The sequence below is a fragment of the Atractosteus spatula genome, chromosome 8 (genome assembly GCF_055471065.1).
Source record: "Atractosteus spatula isolate fAtrSpa1 chromosome 8, fAtrSpa1.hap1, whole genome shotgun sequence".
Classification (NCBI taxonomy): domain Eukaryota; kingdom Metazoa; phylum Chordata; class Actinopteri; order Semionotiformes; family Lepisosteidae; genus Atractosteus; species Atractosteus spatula.
Genome location: NC_142713.1, coordinates 44,579,596 through 44,601,972, shown reverse-complemented (window position 1 = coordinate 44,601,972; position 22,377 = coordinate 44,579,596).

Sequence of the window (22,377 nt, the reverse complement as noted above, 5' to 3'; positions counted from 1 at the left end):
ATGCTGACTCCTGCATTACAATCACAGTTACCAAACATTTATCAATGTTATAGTTTGCTACTTTTATATTTTTTATGGGACCATGCAGATATAGACTATATACTGTACATGTACTTTAAAAAACAACATTAACTACACTTGATAAATAATAGATGAGAGATCTGCACTTTTTCAGGTATGGTATACTGTCTTGCCTTCATATTTATTATTTTATTTTTTAGATAGATTAAAATAACAAATTCCATCGTTAATCTTAACATCTCAAGGTTATAATTAACATTCACCCATCCACTTTCAATACACTTGTCTTGATGAGGGTGATGTCTTGACACAAGTTTTATTGCATCTTTCACAAAGTAAAGGTGATTCTGAAGTCGTCAGCATTGATGCCATACAAGCCTGGGGCCCTGGGCTCAATTCCTGGGGTGCTGTTTGCATGGATTTTGTATGTTCGCCTTGTGTTCGCATAGGTTTCCTTAGGGTGCTCCAGTTTCCTCCCACAGTCCAAGGACAAACCAGTGGGCTGATTGACTTCTGAGAAAATTGGCCTTGGGTTGACAATGTGCATGTTTCTGTCTGTGTGTGCCCTGCAATGTCCTGGAAACCTGTTTCCTGCCTTAACCTGTTTCTTGCTGGGATAGTCTCCAGCTCCTCCGTGACCCCGTAGTGGATAAAGTGTTTAAAAAATGGAGGAGTGAACAAATTAAAAATTTCACCACTAATAACTAATGACAAAATCTAGCAGATGGCTAATTTAAAACAAATGTACCAAGACTTGCTGTCTTTAAAATGTGCCTGAAGACTTCATTTTATATATCAAGCCACACAAGGTCATACTGCATCAGAGAGAAAAAATATACATGAACTAGAACTTGAAAGATGTTAGAAGCTGCATACAAGTAATTATAGAAGAAGAGTTAGTAAAGTTTCTTAAAGAACACCTGTCTTTGTATATTTATGACAACCGAGGCAGATGTATGAAACAACATGATTGGAAGATGGTCTAAAATAGGATTAAGAAAAGAATACAAGCAGAAAAAAAATCAATAGGAATACTTTCTTTTTGATTACTTTGCTATGGAGAGTTTTTGCAAAGGCAATACGACAAATCTGTAGGCCAAAAGCTCAATACATTTAGGGAACTACTGAAGAAATAAAATGCAATAGATAAATACTGAAAAAGTAAACAATTTAGACTTATCACCTTAAGACCTCATACATATTCCCTGGCTATTGAAAAATTCTATATATCATCACTTCATAAATTCTATACTGTATATAAAACAAATGCTATTACATAAAGACTGACAATTCACAGAAGGAGTACATTCAAAAAGAATGGAACAACATTAAACTCATCACAAATGCAATGTGAGAAAAAGATGACAGTCAAATACATCATTCTTGTGTGTACTATGAATTAATATTCTGGGTGGTCAAATAAATTCCATCACAACAATGTACTAATATAGAGCATCTGTATACATTTGCATAATTATGAAGGTGATTTACAGTATATAAATGGTAGGTTTTGGAACACTGATACAAAAAGATTAAGAGCAATTCTACAGAAAACTGTTAAAGACAAGCAGAAAGCAATCTGTCTATCTATCGATCTTACAATGAACACTTTTCAGACTTTTCAGGGTGTCTTTGCAATAGCATGCAGTTGCTTTGAATTATGGGTGTTATTATTCATTAGCTCTTGGTGCAATGCCTGGGAGGTAGAAGTAACCTTATGACTTGTAATTACATCTTGTGTATATATAAAGTTATAGTTACAGACAGCTTTTTTATTACAGGTCTATACAGGGGGTGGACAAAATAATGGAAACCTCTAATGAAAAAAAGCTTATATTTTGAAGTAACTAAATTGCAATTCATATTTATTTCAATACTAATTACCAATATAATAATGTTTCCACTATAAAAGATGTCTTAAAATCAATACTTTAATATGTGAGTTTCTAAAATAACATGAGAGAGCCAAACAAGGGAAAACAAGCATCAGGAAAGAGGAGCATTAGTCACAAGTTGAAGCTACAATTTTAAAAAGACAGGGTAGTTGCTAAAAAACACAAATCAATTACCTCAAAAATGACCAAGGAACTGAATCTACACCTCCTTGACCCAGTTTCAACAAAAGCTATACATTGTAAGCTTCACAAAGCTGCTATTTATACTAGGGTTGCTTTTCAATTACCTCTTGTAACAAAGACCCATGTGCAGCAGCACATAACCTGGTGTAATGAGCACAAATCTTGGATTCCTGAGCAGTGGAAGAAAGTAATATAGTCTGGCGAGCCGTCCTTTTGTCTTTTTCCTATATCTGGATTGGTTTATGTTTAAAGAAAACCAAAGGAAGCCTTTAACCCCACTGCCTGTTCCGAACTGTTAAACATGGTGGTGGTATAGGCAGCCATCTCTTGGAAATCATTGGATCCAATTATTACTCTGCATAATAGAACTACAGCCAAGGGACACAAAGCGATTTTAAATCATCAGGTGTAACCTATGGTGCAAACATTGTTTCCTAAAGATGTTTCCATATTTCAAGACGATGACACCTCCATACATACTGCTAAAGAGGTTCAAGAGTGGTTTCATGGACAACAGGATGAAGTCAGTCACCTTCCATGGCCTCCTCAATTACCAGATCTAAACATCATTAAAACTTGTTGGGAAGCTCTGGAATGTTGAGTGTGGAGCTCCGTCAGCTCCTTCATCTCTCACTGAACTGGAGGTTTTCCTTCTTGGAGAATGGTCCAATTTCCCACTATTAACAGTTCAAAACTTGTATACCAGTATCTGACAAAGGACCATTCTTTTCTCTACCCCCTGTAAATATTACACTTATAGCCCACTGTTTGTTCCAAAGAAACATGCCATCTTGCCTTTTTAAAAATTTGTTTCTCTATATGCCATGTTATGTCGAAATCAAATCAAATACTGTAGATACACACAACACGTATAAGCCAACACATTCCAAAACATTACTACCCTGATTCTGGAATTCTGCATTAGTATCTTAAAAAAACACTACCAGCAAACCACATGCATGAAGGAATAAAAAAGGATGCTATTAGCACACATTGTATCGACAGATATGCACAGATATAAAACAATTGCACACAGAACACACTTGTAAAATAAAACTTGTAGCACTGTGTGTATTTTCTTGATGTACTGTATGTAATTGTTCTTGGCCAATACCTTGTGTTTTAGTACTGTATATGTCCATTTAATATGACTTCATCATCACAATCATCGTCTCTGTCATCTCCCAAAGCCTCCTTGTCCTGCATTTCAGCTATCACTTGTTCCGTATTCTGGTTTCAGATGGCTTGTAGTCTCTAAAATACAGAAGACACCTCCCCCTTCAAATTAATTTTTCTCATATTCATACAGTCCACACTTAGATGGCCTATCTCTTTACAGTACATTTTCTACTAACAAGTTTATCACATGCCTCTGACAAATATCCCAGGGCTACACACTTTTAGTAAATAAAAACCAAACTCCTTTTCTCCCGTAACACAATCAATGAAGAAATGAGTCACAAACCATCATGCCCTTCAGGGTCTGATGATAATTGCACCTACAAAAACAATTACAAATTCCATCCACATCCAATACCTTAGCTAGAAGCTCTTCTATTTTACAATATCTTGAAAAACAATTAAAATATTTTCTGTCATTCCCAATTCTTTATACATTCACACTTCACAGTTCTAAAAGCTTTAAAGAGAGTTACATACAATAGTGATGACACATACTGTATACTCAAGCCACAGCCATTGTGTGAATGGCTAACACCAGAATGCAAGGATGGAAGAAGCTCCATAGAGCCTTAATGCTCAAGGACCCAAATCTAAAATCAAAAAAGCTAAAAAAACAAAAAGTATGTTTAATGAAATAAGCAACCTACAACTCTACAGCTGTATCACACTTACAGTATAGACTTATTAACATGGCATAGCTTTTAACTGTTTGTTGCATAACTATTTATAGCTGTTCTTGATAACAGAACTTTAACTGATGCAAAAAAGAAATATATACTGTAAATATTATTATGATCTAGTGATAGCAAAGGCTGCTATCAAAGTTAAATGTGCAGTTCACATCTTATTGAGCTACAGTACTCAAAGCCTAATCAGAGAGGCTGAAGTCAGTACGTAACATTGAGGGGTTTGCCTTAGCTGAAACTAAGCTTACAGACATGTAAACACAGGGGATCAAGAGGGTTTTCTGAAGATTTAATCTGGTTAATCATAATAAAGAATAATACACAGAAACATGGCAAAAAAAAACGAGAAAAAGGTGGAGGAAAGAGCAGGAGAAGGAACCAGACATCTGTCTGATCAGTCTTGAAGCCTCCTGTTTTAAGTACAGGAATGATGAGGCATAAGGTTGAAAAACTGTTAAAAAGTATAAAAAGCAATTTGAGGAGGAGCACAACACAGTGACAAAAGAACACTTGAGAGAAGAGACGTGAGCACACTGCAGAACTGCCTTCGAGGGCCTCTGAATGAGGAAGGGGAGTCTAAGTCTGAAGTCTCAGGGGGTGAAGTGGGGGGAGCGCAGGGTTAAGGAGTGAGACAATACAGCAGGGGTCAGCAACCTATGGTATGTTTGCCATTATTTACACACAAAGGAGTTTTAACGGAACATGCAATGAAAGCAGCACATGCAATATAATTATAATAAACCACAATAAAATTAAGTTAAAAAGTGATAAAGACTATGCTTCACCCAATGACCCTCCTACCCAGTGAAAGCTCTCTGGCATAGAAAACAATCAATGTACTTGGATTATATATCAAATTCTTTTTAGCTGGGCTAGCCTATTGTTTTCACAGAAAAGCTGCAAATCTGTACCACTGAAAAAAGTGTAAAGTTAAACATTTTGGACAATATAATGGTTGCTAAGAAAGCAAAGTAAATTTTCATCTATTTCTGCCCTTTTCGAAAGATGAATATGGATTTGTTCAACATAAAGACCGCACTGTTTGTGTCTGAGTGAGTGGATATAAACATTCTAAATGATTAGCTAGATACTGTGACTCAGATGGAATTTGAGAAGAGCTGTGCTACCTAAAACAAATGCATGGCACAATTACAGGGGAAGATATAGTTAAGATGTTTATTAATCATTTTGAAGAAACAATTTCTGTAACTACTGTACTGACAGTGCCCTTCCTATGGTAAAAAAATACAAAAGATTCGTGAAGATCATTACAGATCACATTGGCCACCCCACAGTAAGTTTACTCCTCAGAAAAAAAATCTATACAGTATGACAAGATTTCAAATTATAAGCTTGATTGCTTTGATGACTACAGTGGTGAAAATAATAAATTTTCTTGATCTACCTTGATCGAAAGAAAGGAAAAGCTAGACCAAGAATCATACTAAATGGTAAGATGTGCATATTGATTTGTTAATTTTAGATAGTCTTATTATATTTTAATATTACATTTTTAGTAATCAAAATGGAAGTACGGCTATTATTGACATTTTAAAAAAGTACCAATGACACGCAGATCAGTATAAACAAGTGCATGAGCTAACTCTCTGCACACCCCTTCTAAAACGTTGCCAACCCTTTCAATAAAGTCTGAAGGGACATTGGGTAAAGAGTTACAATTACAGAGTGACTTTAGCGCTGGGGAAGGCAGTGGACAGGGGAGCTTAATTAGATGTAAGTGCAGGCTGATGCAGCACGATACAGGCAGCAGGTTACAGAAATGGAAGATTAAGTTTCTCATCAGAAAGAAACAGGTGATGGGTTCAGGAGAAGGGGGAAATAAGAGAAACAGCAACAGTGGTGTTAAATCTGCCAAAGATTGTAAATGTAATGTATTAACAGAGTTGTTGTGAAGCAAAAGAAACTTTATAGAATGTCCTAAGGCCAGTGAATGTAGTACAGTAAATAGGAAGAAGGAAGATCAACGTCAGTCTACCTGAAAACATATCAATGCATGAAGGAGATGGCAGTGATCCTATTGTATAGCTCTCACATGAGAGAAGGACACTTGAATTCAGACATGGTGAAAGGCAGGTGGAGGATCAGTCTGGTTGACTGATTTCCTGATCTCCAGCTGGTTTTGAGTTCTGCTCGGCAGGTTTGTGCCATGATACAGCCTTGGGCATGGAAAAAAGGAGGAAGATAGATTAAAGAATAGTATGAGTAAAGTGAACAGCTTCCTTAAAACATTGAAAATGTGATTTCAACTATCACAACCCTATCTTTATTTTGAGCCATTTCTGTCACATTTACAATCTTAGTCTGGTGATTATCAATGTAAATGGGTGTAGAGACACAGAAAAGAGAGCAGTTCTCTTTCACCAACCACATAATTGATTGTATTTATCATAAAGATTTGCAGAAGATTGAAGTGCTTTAAGAGTAACTGTTGAATGTTCAAGTGTGTTACCTTGGTATTTGTTTCCAGCTGTTATTCAAATTATGAAAGAAAGAAAATATTTTGTTTAAAAAATGTACATAGTATCCAGTAACAGGCTGAAGACACTGTGCTGTTGGCTGGGGATATTAACTGTGCAGAAAATGAGCCACTAGATATACAGTATTGTACTATGCAGAGTTGTGGTAGTGGGTGGGGTGGTGACAGTTACAGTAGTTTTCTGATTGGTTCTATAATTGGGAGTTTGAGAGGGGATTGCTGTTACATGTTTCTGAGTCTCACTCTACTACAAGGCAAGAGGGATTGGAGGGAGGTGTTGATATGCGAGTTACTGTATGGGCTTTGACATTAAATGTCTAAAGCAATTTGTCACGAACACGGACTGAAATCCGTGTCAGACCTTATAGAAGACCCTATGCGATGCGGTAAGAGCTGGAGAAAACGGGAGGCGTGGTAAAAGGGAAAACACAGGGGTTTAAGAGTGCACAAAATAATAGTGACAGTCCGTGAGACAGTGTACGGGGAAGACAAAACGCCATCCAAATCCAAACGGGTCCAAGGGCAGGTCAAAGCACAGTCCGAGAGTCCATCAACAAGGAATCCATCCTGGGACGCGACAAAGTTAAAATCCCCGGGAGGGGGGAGCACACGGACAAACAAAACATGGAGGTCCAAGGGTGACGGGGCGAGATCCTCCAGACCCCGGGCTCAGGAAGCGGGAGGTGTCGGGGATGAGGCCTATGCCCTCAGGAGACGGACGTAGGGTTTCCTGGTGCTAGGCGGGCCTCGCGACATCTTACCCTAATGATGAGCCCCGAGGACTGGAGGAGCTGGTCTTTAAATAATAACTCTAAAAGGGTACACCTGGAGAGCTTAATCACACGGACAATAATGAGAGCAGTGGAGCGCCCTCTAGGGAGGGGTGTCGGGCGTGACACAATTACTTTATTGTAAAAAAGGATGTTTTATAACCTAAAACATACAGTATCTGCCAATGTGTCTGTCTATCCATTGGTGTAATAATCCTTTGGAAAGACAAGAGCAATCTTACTTCTGCTTAACTATGCAAAATAAGTAGTATGCAGTTGTAACAAGTAGGCAGAAAAGGGAGTATGGATCCTGTGCAGGACTCGAGGGGACAAGCAAGAAGGTCTGATAGCGACCAGACAGCAAGAGCATATTACGAGCATTAGGGAGCTGAAGCAGAATCCACAATAGTGATGGGAGTGAACGGTGATTAGTAAATTAGTTGCGGCGTGAGTGTTTGTTAAACACAGTGCGCGTGGGAATGTGAGACCAGTCTGGGGTGCGTGCGGAATGCGTCACAGCATTAAAGTATGTACTGTAAGGGGCAAGACTGTAATTCCATTAAGCTTAATGAGACTATAACAACATTATAATATATATAATATATATAACAACAAAATAATATCATATATCATATATTATTTATAATTTATCAATTTATTTGGTTGTTGCTTTTATCTAAAGTGATTAATGAGTGTACTTACTGTATACAGATAGGCATTTTGTAGCAACATAAGTAAAATATAATACTTAAGTGTATATAACCAATGCTTCGTGAGGATATTAACCTACAACCTTACAGCTCTAACTCCAGAGCCTTGCAGTTCCTAAAATATTTTGTGTGGCCTCCTTTGACTTCAGCTTTCAAACATTTTCTTGCTGCTTTACAATGAAGTGTCAGAATCGGTTTTGTGAAATATTAGATAATTCAATGAAAGAAACAACTCTGAGTGCCTTCACAGTTGGGGGTTTCAGATCTTTTCTCTTGCAGTTTTGATGATGACTTGTGTGCTTTGGATCTTTATCGTACTGAAATGTGAAGCTATATCCGATGAGTCTACAACAACTGGACATACTGTAAGCATGTCTTAGTACTGTACATTTCATTTTTATGGTTAATTCAATTCCGTAAGGGTTACTAGTTCCTGAAAAGGTAAAACGGGCCTCCCCCAGTGTACGTTTTAAACATAATGGAACCAAAACAATACTGGCCAGTTGGTAAAATGACCATTTAATTATGAATCACCTCTTTAAACCTCCATATGAATGTTGATTACTGCTTTAAACCTCAGCACATTCAAACTTTCAGGCCATATAATTTTATCTAAACCACTATGTACTTTTTGGTGTTCCAGTACTGCATACTGTGTGCTTTGTTTTGTTTTTATGCTTTAGTCAATACCTAAAAATGACATTTGTTTTACATACTGCTGTATTCATATGAACTTGTGTTACACATCCTGCAAGATTAATTCTGGCAACAGTTTTCTGCCAAATCACGATTACTTTACTGTTTGTGTAAACAAAAGGGTAAAAATTCCCTTTTTTGTGTAACTTCATAAGTGGATTTTTGCAAAAGTAATAGACAAAGATGGAGAAGTGTATACAGCTGTTTGAAAACTGTGTGTTGGATACACTTTATTTATCCAAAGTACATACAGGTAAAGTATATGCATTCGATAACTTGCTTTGAAAATTTAATAAATATCCATATACTGTCAGCCAAGACTGATTTTATTCTATTTCCACTTTACAAAGCAATAAACATCTATCAGCACTTCATTCTTAGAGAGTTGGGTTTTTTTTTTAGATTTGCTTGGTCACATAAGAAAAAATAGAAAATATGCAAATAATGTGATTGTTTCATGACTTACAGATTATTAAAGTGAGGACTAGTTATAAAAAAAGATGCACATTACTTTTTAAAAAGTCATGAAGGAAATTTGATAAATAGTTTACATAAACCTGTCAAAAAGCTTCTCAGACTTTTCTTTGATGCCATGTTTTTAAATCTAACATTTATAACTGCAGAATTCGTAGCAAGCTGCATAAGTTGTATAAAATATGCTAATGCACAGTAAATATGTTTATAAAAAGTGCTTTTGCAGATAAGTCTGGCTTCAAAATCCAAGTTGCTTATTGGCTGAACGGATTAGACTACAAACCCGAGGACTGACTCCTCTGCCATAAGAAGACAAGGTCTTGAAAAAAATATAGTTTTGCACCTGCACACTTCAAATACTAAACCTTGATGCTTAGAATGAAGATGAAATACCATCACATCAAAAGTTCTTGAGATCAAATTTTAGTCTGGGGCATGCTTCCATATTCAGTGTTTGCACATTTAAATATTTAATAACTGGTTAATACTGTGGGCTCACAGAACATGTAGTTTAATGTTCCTATATCCATTACTTCAGTTTTATTACTGTCAGTTTTAATATATTGGTGGATTTTTTATTAAATTATGTGTGTGATTGTCATTTTGAACCAAACATCTATGAAAAGGTTTAGACATTTTGCATTGTTTTACTGCTTTCACTTAGTGTTTTTATTTCTCTATGCACAAACTTAGTCCATTGATCATCATGGAAATTGTAAACAATTTTTATTTTAAGACAATGAATCACTTTTGATTAGTAAATGCGATGGATTTGAACAAAACTTCATATCGGCTACATATGTATAGTTTACCTTGAGTTATTCTGAAAAAGGCATGGAAGTTACTGAGCAAAGAGGAACAAAATTCCTAAATTTTGATAAACGTGACACATTATCTTAAATGACAGGTTTTGTTTCTTACTACCAAAAATATACTGTATTAATAACAGCTGACATTATTATAAAACTTACAGTATAACCACCAATGGAAGCCTTGATTAAATTGTTTTTAATTGTGTAAATGTTTTGTTATTCCTGATTTTGTCCTCAATGTCAAGGAGGTTTTACACAGCAGTATCTATTCTTTTCTTTCTCTGGTTTAGAAGTGAAGATGAATAGATTTGTCATTTTCTAACTAGAGTTTTAAATATTGTACATTGAAGACCTTTTACAAGATGATAAATGCATTTACTATTTCAGATATGATTCATATGTGCAACAATACTTTTATTTTGTGTGACACATCCGTGGGCGGTGTGCCTTAGCAGCAATTTTTTAAAAGGCGGGTCCAAAAGAAACAGACACACCAACGCAGCACTAAGGTAAGAACCTGTCTTCTTTATTTACAAAAAAACCCGAACGACAAAACACAAAGCCTGAGCTCTTCTTTGAGGTTCTAACTAGACTTTTTCAGATTTCCCCTTCTATAAGTATCCAGTCAGCCAAGCTGCTTGCTGGCTTCCAGATGATAAAGATGATAAAAAAAAACATTTTTCCAGAACTCCAGAAAAACTTCCAGAAAAATACAAATGTCCTCGGTCAGTCAGATGGATTTGCATTGTATGGTTTCAGTAGTTCAGACAAATTCTAATTAATACATTGTAGAGACAAATACTAATTAAAGTTTATTTGGTGTAACTCGCTTGGCTGAAGAAACCCGCCTGTGAGAACAAGGCTGCTGTCGTCCTGAGCAAGGGTGATGATGGGTCGGAGAGAGGGATGTAAAAAAGCAGCTAAAAGGGGCTTAGAGGTGAGATATTTCTGTGTAGGAGAGCAGAAGCTCCAGACAGCCAGCATCAGGTATTGCAATCTGTTTGGTAAAATAATAAACATTGCTGTATCCTATATGGGTCTGTATCCTGGGTCTAGGACAAAGAACTTACAACCCCTCATCATACAGAGAGAGAGAAGCTAACCAAGAGATAGATGCACAGAAGGAGATGGAATGGTAGAAGAATGCAGAAAGATTAATGTTAGCAGCAGAAGAAAGGGCATTATTATAGTATTTATAGTTTTTGGAAAAAATACATCTTGCAGAATTCAACATTAGAGTAGATGTCTTTGGTTGTTATCTTTGCTCCTGAACCGTCGTTAAAAACTTCATTAAAATGCTCTGTAAACCATGACACATTTTTGAACCACCTTTCAGAACAATTTTGCATTAAGCTCTGCTTTCATCCTTTTTTAAAACAGAAAAAAAATAATTTAAACTCAACAAAGACAAGCTTACCCTTTGACTTTTTGTTCACCCTGGTGAAAGCAAATCTAGTTGGTGCAAGTAAGAGATTTTAAATATTAAAGAGAAAGTGAGTGTTTTGAGATTTTTCCACCAATTTAGTTTTAAAACATTAAAACATAAACATTGCTGTATCCTATATGAGGCAGCCCTGATATGAGGAAAGGTTTAAGATATTTTACACACTGATTCCAAATGAAAGGAAGCTTGATTGTTTTTTTTTAAATAATGGTGGTCATGTGATGATTGTGGTTTGTGTGGCATTACCCTTTCACCATAACTTAACTTTTACACTGTGGGTGGCATACATTGTTATTGCATTTTAATTGTTCATGGAAATCTGCTGTGAAAGTTTTGCTTCAGTCGAGGTAGCAGTTGTCAAAACAGAGTCAGCTTGAAGCGTGACAACAAAATGGTGGCCACGTTGTTATTCTGGTATACACAAGAACAGCAGCATTCAGTATTAGATGTTAATGGTATGCTCCTCAGCAGGATACCTGCCATTTCTGAAGTTAATGAGGCAAACAGATTTCAGGCAGCTGTAGGTTATATTATTCTTTCATATATTAACAACTTAGAAAACGAAATGGTGGTCTGGACATCATGGGTTATGAAGGAACCAGAAGTTCTTCCTGGTAGCAGGAATATTGTTTTGTAATTTTGAGTTAATGAGTGGGACAGATCTACCACATGTACAGTACAGCCATGTACAATAGATATAAAATCTCCAGGCCTAAGAAACACAAAAGGTCAGAATTATAAAGTTATAAAATTAATACTGGAGTGCAATACTGTATATTTAAAATAGCAACTAAATTTGACTTTAACAGATTTTGTGTCTGTTAATCAGAATGTGTGAAATAGAGTGTTGTATACTGTACATTTGGAAATGCTATAAAGGATTTTTTTCAGGAGGTTGCAGAGTTTATATACTGTTTATAATTGTTTTCTCTGTATAAAAAAGCTGTTGATTGGGAGAGCTCTCTTTCAACAGCAGATATTATTGTTTCCCCATAAATCCTTATATTCTCTAAATATATATTTTTAAAAAACCCAAACAGCTCCTAAACACAGTATGAATGCACTTCTTTTACCACCTTTCTATCATATAGTTCTTAGAATTTTTCAAATCTTTAAAAAATGTCTTCTGCAGAAGTGACTAGTCCATTTGCGTTCTCGTTCGTCTTTAATTGTGACATTAATGAATGGTTATACATTTTTAAACAAAGGCTAAATTATATGGAATCCAAACAAAAGGAAATTATATATAATATGTTTAATTATTATTCATTGAAATGGTAATGCTACAAAGATTTGGATATTTTTAATTAATGTAAAGTATGTTTTATATCATGATCATTCTGCAGCATTTGACCTAACATAGCATGTTTGCTCATCCTTTTAATTGAAAAGCCTAAGGACTGCCCTTTCTTTGGAAAGAAGACATCCTCGAAAATGTCATATCAGCTTAAATATAGACTACTTTTTCAATGGCTTAAAAAGGTGAAATTGTGAACACCACCTCTGGCTCATTACGCATACATCGACACCCTGCTGTTAAGTATCTTCTGCCAGTTCTAGCTGGAATCCTAATGCTGTATTATAGCAGGAAGTGCCTGTATTTGCTCCCTGTTAAGTGGGATTTTTGTAGACCATACGACCTTGGATTCAGATTTGGACAGTGGCACAGTCTTAATTCACACAGAACTGACAGCATTGCAGTTACACTAAAGAGGAACCTCTGCATTGCTGATAGCAGCTTTTGCAGTCAGAAAATGGAGGTAGGGGTTGCATCATGAGTGGTGACCTCAAACTTTGCTTTTGGTTAGCCCCGCTAAGCATAGGTGCTATACAGTAGCAATGGGGTAATAGAAAAATAGTTGAAAGGCAGATTTACTGCAAATTCATTAAATTACATAATTTTTACTTGTCCATTCACAAACATTACACAATAGCAAAACGCTTTTAGGAATGTTTTTTGAGGAGTTATGCTTAAGAAGTTTTGGCTTAACCTGCTTGACTGAAGGTCAACGATCTGGGTCTAGGACAAAGAACTTACAACCCCTCATCATACAGAGAGAGAGAAGCTAACCAAGAGATAGATGCACAGAAGGAGATGGAATGGTAGAAGAATGCAGAAAGATTAATGTTAGCAGCAGAAGAAAGGGCATTATTATAGTATTTATAGTTTTTGGAAAAAATACATCTTGCAGAATTCAACATTAGAGTAGATGTCTTTGGTTGTTATCTTTGCTCCTGAACCGTCGTTAAAAACTTCATTAAAATGCTCTGTAAACCATGACACATTTTTGAACCACCTTTCAGAACAATTTTGCATTAAGCTCTGCTTTCATCCTTTTTTAAAACAGAAAAAAAATAATTTAAACTCAACAAAGACAAGCTTACCCTTTGACTTTTTGTTCACCCTGGTGAAAGCAAATCTAGTTGGTGCAAGTAAGAGATTTTAAATATTAAAGAGAAAGTGAGTGTTTTGAGATTTTTCCACCAATTTAGTTTTACCAAACCTACTTCAATGTAGTTATGCAAAGCAGCAGCAGTTATTTTGTGAAATAATTATTTGCTCTGCAAAGTTTTTTTATTTAGAAAAAAAGTTTGTGTACATACTGTACATTATAGATTATTGTACCTTCCACATGAACTACAGTAAGGTTTGTACAAAAATATGTGGCTACTTGAACAAACAAAAAATAATAAACAATGAAAATGCTTTAATACTTATTTATTGTGTTTCAGCATACTGTACATACAGCAATTGTATGTAATGTTATATGTAATGTATTCAATTTCTTTGTTGTCTTCAAGTAACATGTACAGCATGGCCTAATAATTCTTAAAGACAGGAAGTGAATATTTTCATAAGAACATGAAACTAATACATGTCAGAGTGAAAAAACTAAGAAATCAGTATGAGCTGGATGTTGTAGTTATACTTCAGAGCAGCATTTACCAACATATGTTTTGTCAAGCACAATGTATTAAAGAGAAAATGTGTGATTACATCTACATCTACAAGTTTAAAATTGAAAATGAAGTGATGCTGAAGCTATCAGTGTTTGGGCTGAAGTGTGATTTTATATTTCTTGTTTCATGCTGTTTTAGTTTGTTTACAATAATTGACAGGTCAATAGAACTACGTGACTAAACAATTTCTTTCTTTTTTCAATAGATTTATGTCAGACCATAACTCCTGTGATATTCTGTAAATGTACATGATCAATGAAGATGTACTGTATACTGATGCACAACAAAAATGAAAGAGTGTATATCAATAACACTGATCATATACTTTTACAGTTTTACACCTTGAATAGTGATGCAAATGTGCAAATTCGAGTAATTTTGAGGACAATGAACTCCAGACCTGAGGGTTCTGGGTTCAAATCCTAGGTGAGATTACTACAAATTGCTTCACTAAATGCTCTGCTATGTGTAAATGTACAATCCAGGTTGTCTTTGAAAATGTGAATTTGTTTTCATTTGACTCATCTGATTCAACAAACGATTAAATCAAAATAAAAAAAAAATAATTCCAGAAACAATCATATTTGTACTGTTAAAGACTACCACTTTGACCCAGGATCATCTACTGATCCATCTGTGTTTTAAAGAGCAGTGGCTCTTTAAGTTGTTATAGCACAAGAAATTTTAGTAAGAAAGAAAAACAATAATCAACAGCAGAAGCTTGACTTGACGATACACAGTTGAAGGCCATTATGTCACCAGCCTCAATGTTTCAGAAAGGTACTGAGATGGTTGCAAAGTGTTTTTTCACCAATAATGGTGTTTTACCCTCAGTAGACTTAACAGAAACATGTGGGGATGTTTAGGTGATTGTTAAGCAGCTTGTTGTAATGTTCAAGAAAACCACAGCCAAAGTGTAATGATATTGGGAGGTATCTCCCATAACAAGAGAATGCCTTTTGTTGAAGATAGTGCACCTGATACCAACACCGTCAATAGAGTCTTTGAGCCAACAGTTTTTTTCACTACGCCAAATCGATCTGTATGTGTAAGATTTTCAGCAGGGCATTGCAGGACCACAACATGTTAGAATTAATTATCTTGCCATGGCCAAGTTTCTTTTCTGATTTGAGTTCAACAGAGCATCTGTGGGACAACCTCATCAATGCCATCAACCATTACAACCAGGACAAACAAATCTTTGCCAGCTGTTTGCAAAGAGTGGGAGAATATCCCACAGCAGTTTGTTTAGATGCTGATCAGGTCTATGCCTCAGCACTCCTAGACTGGTGTTAATGCTCAGGGAAATCACGTTATAGTCCTTTCTTAGTATTTTAATTTTAACAGTGTGCTGTGTTTTATAGTAAATACCTATCAAGATTCTTTGTTGGTTTTGTTCAATTCTTCTGTGCTTTTCATTTTTGGATTTTAAATATTTGATCCGTTAGACATGCACATTGCAACAGCTGACTGATCAGCTGTCACACTGCACACTGTGAATTAAATGCCCTGGCAAACAGAAAATTATTTTGTCAATTGTGAATGAAAAATACTGTATGTTCTCTGAACATTGGAGCACTTTACTCTGTGTTGAAAATATACTCTTGTTTCCCTGAAGTGTGAAAGGAATATTTTGTCTGTAACAGTAAGGCTTGAATTTTTTGTTACATGTGTAGAACCTGTAAGATGTGAATCCTACATGATTCTTTCATCACAGTATTTATTTTTTCACTCAACTTACCTCTTTTCATTAATTTGCTAGAGTGTACTCTATTGATTCCACCCACATGCTTTAGTGACCCTGTAGTCCTACAGGACTAAACAAAAACAACCTGAATAAGTCATAAACATTTTTTTCCACTTTAAATGTATAACAGTTAAGTTTCTTTCAATCATTTTGTAATCTACAATGCTTCAGTGGAAGTGTTTTTTAAAGTATGATTCACAGTTTGAAATTCAAGATATGCCCAGACCATTAAGAGAAAAGCACTCTACCATAAAAGCTGTAAGAGCAAAGGAAATCTACTAAAATCACACAGTGCTTGTGCCCTTGAGGAAAACCTGCTTACCTGTAGGTCCCTGTGATAAAGGTCCACTGCACTCATGCTCTCAAATTTCTAAGGAATAATTCAAAAAGAATCTGGGCATTTGTAAACATTCAATTATTTTGACCTGACCAACATAACCTTATGGTATTCCTATAAAGCCAACTGTGATGTCATTATCAAATTCTTTAGTAGCTGTATAGAGCAAATTAATATATTCCTGTGGTCTGCAGGAAACTATTATAAACACGTGTCTGTCTTTTAAAAAAAAAACTACACACATAGTCAAACAAACCATTCCCAATAAAGGTCTAAGGAAACATTCTTCATTAACTGTAAATATGGGTTTTTATCAACCCTACATGGTCTTTTTTTACCTTCCCTGACCAGCTGATTTGCTGACCACAACCTATTATTTCATTTTTTTAGGAAAATCCAGTCCTTATAATATGAACATCACAATATTGAGGAAAAAAGAGCTTTAGATCAAATAATGATCTGCTGAACCTGTATCTACTGCAAGTATGACTTGATGTAAAATATGATGACAGAAATGTTGAATTTGCAGGATGTCTAAAATACAATAAAGCATAATATTTGGGTATCTAAAGTACCAAAGTGGTTTTCAGGTTGTTTATAATAAAAAGATACCTTTTTCTTAGTGTATTGATTTTGAAGTGATAAATTTGAAATATCTCATTTGTTTTTTCACAAGAAAAAGAGTGCAGGCCCTCTACTTTTTCTGATCTGCAGGTTGTATGTCATGGCGTAACAGATGCTGTGTAACCTTAATCAATAGAAGGCAGTAAACAGGCAATCACAAAGAGGCTTACATTCTTTGGATGCTATCAAATGATTTATTTGTGTCAGTTAAGCCAGCATCTCTGAACCATTTAATTTCCTGTTGTCTATTTAGTTGTATTAGCTCTTAGGTGAAATGTGATACATAAGTGACAGGAAAGGCTTTTTGTCCTGTGTAGTTTAATGGTTGTCTAGATAAAATGTAGTACAGCAAGGCTATAATCAAATTGATAAATCTTTTTCTGGATGATTCATTTTTAAACCTAAGAAACAAAGTTCTAGTTTCTTCCAAAAACTTAACTATTTTCAAGAATTGTTAGTGGCTCCCAGCAAAGATACCATCATGATTAGCGCTCAGTGTCTATTTTTTTTTAGTTAAAACTACTTTAAATTTGACTTAATGGGTGTTTTAAGGCTAAATCCCATAATGCGAGTCCCTAAGACGCACTACTCATCTGCAATGATACCAGGGACCCCCCTCCCCCAAAGCCAAAGATAAAATATAATGGGAAGCAGCTTCTTACTTCATAGTCTTGCAACAATGCAGACACTGCAGTTTCTGGTAATGATTCACTGGAGCAACTAACATGGCTCTCTGATGCACAGTTCTGCTCACTGAGGAATTTTTATCGTGGGTTGCCTCAGGGACTCTCTGAAAACCAATCTCTTTGCTAATTTAATGGCGTCTGTACTACTCTGGGGACCGTCAAGCCGGGTCTTCTGCAGCTAGGGGAGATGATTGCAGTTGCTCTCTCATCTGCAGAAATAAAAAGGAAGGAGATGGACATTTTGAAGGCAACATGGTCCAGAACAGAGATAACACCAGAGATTCAGAGAAGGAGATATCCCATCTGGCCCAAATGGAGATGGGAAGCCATTGATTTAATGTGTGTGTTGTTGGTCTGCCAAAAATTACAATCAAAACCTCAATCTTTGTTAGTGCCCTATATAACAGTGGGATAGGCTTTGTTCCATTTTCTTTAAACTTTGCTATTCTGAGTGACAGTTCATTGTTCAAGTGGCTTGAAGAATGCAAAATCAGAGGCACCATGGTATAATGGCAGTGTGGAAATGCATTATTGTTTTTCATAGATTATTCTGTTCTCATGGTATAGTGCAGGAAATGTTTCACCCTGGTGCAGAAATCTCTTAACCATTTTGGAATGTGGAGAATCCTCACCACTCTGTCTACTGCTATCTCATCTTTTTTCTGGACCATAGAGGATTTCAATTTCCTTTTCTCAGTTGTCTATGTTAACCCCAAACAGCCTTCAAGCATATAAATCATTTTCTTGCAGAAGACAAGCTACAGTCATTCTTTTGATGTATGGGATACTTCCTGGAATTTCATATGCTTTGGTAACTGCAGTCTAAGAACGATTATGGATGTGCAGCCTAGTGTCCAAAAACTTAATCTTTTCCAGTGATGATTTTTTTGTTGTAAAAGAGCACCTATCTCTCTGAATGCCCTTTTGCTTACACTACTAGTGGGTATCTTAGGGATACCCTAGAGAGAACGTACTGTAAGTGCAGGCATTTAAGTTTGCAAAAGAGAAATCTGAGGCAGCTGATTTCACTTGGTGTTCTATACAAAGAGGTAAAAAAAAACACAGGAGAAGGCTTCTAGTATCTTGATGAGACCAGACCTTTTGGTTATGTTAGTTTCAGTGTTGGCACTGAAAAAGTACTTTTCAGATGTCAATTTCAGTGCCTGCCTGTATAATCAGAGATAGACATACAGTAATAGCAATAATGATATTTTACACGTTAGGGATATACTGTATAAATACCAGGAGGTTAAGCTGCCACCAGCTTGCTCAAAGGAGGTGAGAGCTCTCTGGGGAACAGAGAAACTATAACTGCTGGTCCAGGTATTTTTTTAGATAAAAAGGTAAACAGGGGACAGAAAGAGAGGCTAATCAAGAGGTGTGAAGTCCAAATAGGTTTAGAGATGTATGAAATGAAACCTCCAATGAATGGAGAAAATGGTTTCTGTTGTCTTTCTGATGTATGAGTTCAGAAAACCGTCTTTGAGAACACAGATGGAGAGATTAGAATGGTCATGGCCGTCAGAGGTGAAATGAGAAACAATGGGCTTGGAGAGATCTTTAATCTTCACAGCCCTAACATGTTCTCTGAAGCGGTCTCCAAGTCTCCTTCCTGTTTCTCCAATGTAGATGGCTGGGCATTTACTGCAAGAGATACAGTAAATAAGGTTGCTGGAGGTACAAGATGCCATCTGGGTGATCCAGAATTGTCCTGAGGGGCCTTGAATGAGTGTGGTGTTAGATGTGTACTTGCAGGTGATACAGCGAGCTCTGTTGCAAGGGAAAGTGCCTGGTATGGATGGTTGCTGAGGGCGGTCAGGGGAGCTGTGAACAAGAAGGTTGCACAGATTAGGTGGTCGGCGATATGAGATGATGGGGCGGTCAGAAAAGAGGGCCCCAATGGAAGGATCATCCTGTAGGATGGAAAAGTTTTCGTTAATAGTCCTGGGGATAGGAAGTGTGTTGGGGTGGTAGGGAAGCACCAAAGGAATGTGGTTGTTACGGTGGGGTTTCCTGATTGAGTTGATGGTCCGAGGGGTGTTTTTGGCTCGGGCAAGGGCCCTGTCAATAACACTGCTGGGGTATCCTCTGTTGATGAAAAAGGAGTACATTTTGAGGGCTTGGTTCTGGAAGTCAATGCCGTTGCTGCATAATCGTCATAGCCGAAGAAACTGTGAAAAAGGGAGAGAGTTTTTAGTGTGTTTGGGGTGAAATGAGCTACTGTATACAGGAGATAGCTGTGTGAATCCATGGGTTTGTAATAATTCAAAGTGGAGAGTCGGGGGTAGTTGATGGAGAAGTTGATGTCTAGAAACAGAAGAGTAGTGGAAGATATGTTAACTGTGTATTTGAGGGACGGGTGGAAGTTGGTGAAATGATGCAGAAAGCACTCAAGCTGGTCGTTGGAGCATGTGGCGGCACCGACGCAGTCATCAATGTATTGCTTGTAGAGGTCAGGGACATAGCCAGTGTAGGGAGCGAAGAAGCGTTCTTCTACCCAGCCGACAAAAATATTGGTATAGCTGGGTCCCATTCTGGTGCCCATGGCAACTCCACTCACCTGTTGGTAAAAAAGGTTATTGAATGAGAATGCATTAAGTTTGAGGACCAATTCTGCAAGGCGTACCAGGGTGTGGATGGGTGGATCAAGCACTGTACGTTTGTCCAATGTGTGCTTGAGGGCTGTAAGGCCGTCATTATGGGAAATGACGGTGTAAAGAGATGTGATGTCCATGGTAAAAATGTAACATTCAGGGCCCTGAAATTGGACATCATTAAAAAGTTGGAGCACGTGGTTGGTGTCCTTGATGTATGAGGGAAGACCTTCAACCAGCGGTCTCATGAGGCTGTCAAGAAAGGCCAAGATGTAAGTAGTTGGACAGTTGCATGCTGATACGATGGGACGTCCAGGGGTGTCCAGTTTGTAGATTTTGGGGAAGAGGTAAAATTGAGATACCTGCGGATGTTCAATGATGAGCCGGTTCGCCTCCTGAGGAAGATGTTGAATACCACTTCCTTCTGGTAGTCAGTGGTAGGGTCCTGTTAGAGAGGTAGGTAGGCAGAAGTGTCAGTTAGTTGTCTAGAGGCTTCAAAGATATATAGGTCCTTACTCCACACCACAACAGCGCCTTCTTTGTCCGCTGGTTTGATGACAATATCATCTCTGTTGCGGAGGGACTGGAGTGCCTGAATTTCTCCTTGGGTGAGGTTGGACCTGTTTACTGGGTATAGAGAGTGTCTTGGGAGCTTGATTGGTGCATTGGTTAATGAAATAATTGACTTGTGGAAAACGGCCAGAGGAGGGAGTCCAATTTTTAGTATCACTATTAGTATCAATATTTAGTAACACTTACACTTCCCATGCAGAGTAACTCATTACAAAGCAGTGGTGATTAAGGTCTTGGATGTCCTTCATGGTTAGATTTTTTTTGCACAACAGAGCTTGCGATTGATTAGCTTTGATCCACTTGATACCAGATTTAGTGAATCATGAGATTCCCGTAGTTGGTGACAAAGATTGTGGTGATCAGCCAACCTTATTTGAGCCCGTCCAGTAGTAAAAGGTGTCAATCTCTGATCTTACTTATGGGGCAGTTGTTTTTCTTTGTGCAGGAATCCTAGCATGCTGAAAAACATCAGCAACCAACCAAGGTGCTGGAGGATTCAAAGAGTTTAACAGTTCTCAATTTTTGTTCCCTCCTTTTTCTGTGGATCTTTCTGGCAGTTACAAAACCATGTGTGCAGTGACATGAGATAGTTAGAAGTACTGTAGCACTGAGATCCTCAAAGGAACTCCTCAGAGATGGGATGAATGAAGAATGGAGACCAAATTTTGATTATGTTCTATTTTATAATCAACAATTGTCTATCAGCAAAGCTTTCCACTACAGCCCTTGTACCATTCACAGAGAATGAGGACCTACTGTATGCATGGACTATTCTGATATGCTCGTCTGCCAGAGCCATCCTTTATTTGACATGCTATGAGCTCCACAGTGCCTTAACTGCAACTCAAGGACCTGTGAGGCATTGTCATGAGGAGTTGTGAGGAGTTGTCATTGCAAGCTCACTACTCAGCAGACACCCTGGTTCATTGCTGTGTAGCAAACCTAGAAAACTCTGGTTCTAGTCCATCCATATCTGAAGGAACTCAGTCAAATTGTATGTTGCTGATTGATAATCTGAGTTACAGTTGGAGAATGACAACTTGTGATTTCTGGTTTATACAGTAGGTCAATCTGCACATATATAAAGCATCTCTACTGTACTTGTTGTGTTAGAATGGAAATTCTTTGTTTTCATAGATGTCAGAAAATGGAAAAAAAAACAACATTAGTCATGAAGTTTGACAGCTTTACCAGATTTAAACTAAGCCAGGTCAATGAGATCTACCTAATTCTAGTTAGCAAACAAAATAATAGTACTAGTAATAATCATTACTAACCAATAATGGTTAGTGAGATGTACAGTATATGTATTAGCCATTACTTATATTTTTCCTGAAGAGACTCTGTAGGTAATCACTTATCATCTTACTGTAAGTTATACTGTACATCAAGATTTAAAATAAATTCACAAGCAATAAACCATTTTCAGCTGTAAGACAGAAAGCCAAAGTGTAAAATGGCATAATATGTTAATGTAGTTTAAAA